Genomic DNA, 3,928 nt, shown 5'->3' on the forward strand with positions numbered 1-3,928 from the left:
ACCCATATCTTGAGTAAGTCTTCCCAGACCACAGTGCCATCTTTGAAGAGGTCAACTCTTTGTATCATCGAGCTCGGATCACCAGGGGGTGGTTGGAGGAACACCACAATGAATTCTCTACATTGCCTTGGCCCCCAAACTCACCTGACTGCAACCCTATTGGATATGTTTGGGATATTCTGAAAAGGGCCGTGAGATCCGCTCCCACGTATCCACAACATGTGGACCAACTGATGGAGCTGCTGCAGCTGGCACGGGGCGAGTGGACGAGTGGACTATGGAGGATGTTCACCACCTTGTGGAATCTGTTCCTTGATGTCTAAAAGTCCCATTATTGAGTAGGAGTTCCTAATGCAGAGATCGTTCAGTGTAGAAGTGAATGGAGCAGTGATCACGCATGCGCAATAATACTCGTTTCTCGTGAAGAATTCAGGATGCACAGATCTCAGGATCGCTGTGGGTCTCAGTGGTCAGACCCACAATGATCTGACATTTATACCCTACCCAGTGGATAGGGGATAAATATCATTATTGAGAAAACCCCTTTAAAAACTTTTTTTCATGGCCCGATCATCAAGCAAGAACGTTCCCCCGAATCAAAGTGCAAATGATCAGCCACCGAACAAGTGATCCCCCATTCATTAGCTTGCACATCTTCCCAGGTAAACGTACAGCCGGCGAATAACAGCTGTATGGGCACAAACAATTATATCGCTTGTCCCCTCATAGAGTCTGAATTGGCCTGTGTGAAGACCTGGAAGATCAGCACCAGCCTTGTTGATTGGCACTTGTCCACCAGTGCAAGATTCTAAAGCCCCATTTACATGCAAAAATTAGGGCTCAAAATTCACTCAAACAGTGTCTTTTGAGTGATAAATGTTGCGTGTAAATGCTACCATCCGAACAATGATTTTTAGTTGAGTTTAAAATCCATAATTCGGTCACGCAGAAAGCTGGTAGCAGGGACCACACACTGTGATTCTCCACAGGAGCACTGATAAGATTGTATTCAGGTGCAGTCACACTGCAGAACAAAGGGTCTGTATGCAGAAAACAGGCCACCTGCTGTTCTCTGCATACAGCTCAGGGAGGCTTATTTGCATGCAAATGAAGGTAATAAGGTAATAAGCTGCTAATGAGCATCAGTGCCCATTAGCAGCTTATGCAAAATGATTGCTCAAACTGTCATTCTCCCGATTTTTAGCAATCATCTTGGCATGTAAATGGGGCTTAAGGCTTCCTACACACGGCCGAGAGTGATATAGACGTGAAACTCAGCCTGATATCGCGCCTGTGCACGTGCAATGTATTGGTGGATATGAGGTGTTATTCTGTAAGATAAAAAAACAAGAACGCCTCCCATCACTTCGGTGAGGTTGCTATCCTCTGGCATGTCGGAGGATCGTCAAGAGTTTCCCATTATTTTCAATGGGAAACCTCGCCTTGCACTTGCGTGCACCTTGATGTGTTGTCCCATTGAAAACAATGGGTGATGCGTTCCGAGGGAACACCCAAAGATAGGATTTTTTCAATAGAATGCGGTTCATATTCTCGCACAATTTTCATGGCTGTGTGAAAGCGCCTAAGGCTGCTATTACATGATCGCTAGCAGCTACCGCTGGCACTCGTGTTCTCCCAACAATTGCCTGGGCTGCCACTGCAGGTGAAGTCTGTACATTTGCACTACTACACGCCATTAATACTCGTGTAACGGCGCTAATTGCTGGGCTGCACCTGCACTGGCAATTGCAGCCCAGCAATTGTTGGGAAAATGAAAGTGGCAGGGGCAGCTGCTAGTGCTCGTGTAATAGCACCATAAAGGTAGACAAGCACGGATAGTGCCAATCTGGGCCAGTCAGTGGTAAAGGAATCCATCCTATACAGCCTGGTTACTGGATATTGTAAGACCCTGTCATTGCCGGGGGTTTTCAGGTAGCAGATCTGTAGTAACCACATTGTCCCCAGTGCCCCTGGTTGGCCCCCATCTGAGGACTGAGAAGGAGCCTATTATTACGCCACAACCTTCCCACTGCATTAATAATCCATTTCTACAATGTAAATTGGAACAAATCAAGATCCGTACCATAATATACAATCTGTCCTTATTAAAACACTCATAGATGTTGCCTCTGTTGCAAAAATGTAGTAAACAGGGAGGCACCATTGATAGAACTTTGCTCCATGCAGTACCAATCCTTGACTGCAGGGGCAGCACTTTTCAATCTCCAATTTAAGGAGTGGGAAGGGGAGGGGGTCTCATCTGACTGTTTGGCTCACAATGGTGAAGATTTCAAGGTTTGCATGTTGTCTCTTCACTACAGAACAAGCAGCCACTGTTTGGAGGAGCCCTCTGTGGGATTTGGCCGCCTGAGGCGTCTTCTGCGTCCTGGCTGCCTGCACATGTTCTAGATCTTCCCTCGGTACAAGCTGCGGGTTCTGGCTGCAGATCACAAGAGTCAGTGCGGAGCTTCCTGTTTTCAGAGATGGTATATATATGTTGTCAACAAGCGGAATAGTCATGACCCTGTCAGTGTCCAAGAAAGTTGGGCGACTTCTATACCAACTTCTGTAAGTGATTTTCTGTGCTGGGCCAATAGGTGGTACAGGAGCCCGAGAGCGCTAGCTGACAGATTCTGGAGTGGTAATGGCAGCCATGTTGGTTGTCACCCAGTAAGGATAGTATCGAGAGGATACAAGGCACTGTTGAAACAAGTCAAGATGCACCAAGGCTCAAGGTAGATAGTAACATCAATAGGCAATGTGTTTCGGTATCGGAATATCTTCCTCAGGCCAAATCCCATAGATACTGCTGCACAGAGTAATCTACCATCTCCTGAACCAAAAAGGTCCGTCGGTCCTCCTTTTCGCCCTTGCAATAATTTTACCACATTGGTAGTTTGAGTCTTGCCAGAAGGTAAGTATTGGGACCTCCACATCTGCTTTAGACTCCCAGCATGCCAAATAGGAGGGGAAGGTGGGAGTACTGACAGACGAGGATTGGGATACGGCTCCAGGTTCCCCATCAAATCATAATGGACATCTCCTGCCCTTCTGTGTGTTCTCGCCTGTGGGTTGGTAGGACATATGGAATGTTTAATGAGTAAAGTGACCAAGTCCTACTACGCCTCGTCACCCTATAAAGGTAAGCCAAGCCATTGTGTTAACAAGAAGTAGAAATATAACTATGGGTGGAGAAGCTTGCGCTGCTGTTAGGACTGACGAGATTAACAATCATAATCGACGCTTCCTTTATGTCCCACAGCAGAATAATGATGGGTATCTAGCGAGTCCTCTCGCAGCCGGAAAAAAAGACAAAAGAAAAGATATATATGCCACAAACTACGATGTCTGTGCTACGAACAGCAGAATGTCCTCCTGCACAGGTCAAAATAAATCGTAATGGCTTAAGCTGTTAGCGAACCTTTATAGGGTGAGAAGGAAGGACTTCATTACTTGGTCAATTGAATATTCCATATTCCACATGGGCAGAAATAACCCCATCATTGTGCTGCTGTGGGACATAAGGGAAGTATATATTCCTACGGAATGTCTCTACTAGACCAGAGAAGTCATTGCCAAGTGCTAGCATGTTCTATCGGCCCCCCATACAGGGTAAACAGGGTGCAGCCATCCTCCCCTGTGGGTGCAGCCATCCTCCCCTGTGGGTGCAGCCCATTTCACGTCTTATGCCTCCTTGCTGTATTGATATGTTTTCTTATGCTTCTCTGATCAGTTAGGCCCAACACTTGTGAGCTATAGAATGTTTGCTGAATGTGAATTGATGCCCCCGAGGTCTTCTCATAGTTATATGGGACTAATGTGGCGTTTCTTTATGCTGTTAGTGGTTGGTGCCGTGTTTCCCGACGACACATAGTTAAGGCCCTTTTACATGGTCTGATAAATTTAGATACCTGCACCCAGGGGGAAT

The sequence above is a fragment of the Eleutherodactylus coqui genome, chromosome 6 (assembly GCF_035609145.1).
Source record: "Eleutherodactylus coqui strain aEleCoq1 chromosome 6, aEleCoq1.hap1, whole genome shotgun sequence".
Taxonomy (NCBI): domain Eukaryota; kingdom Metazoa; phylum Chordata; class Amphibia; order Anura; family Eleutherodactylidae; genus Eleutherodactylus; species Eleutherodactylus coqui.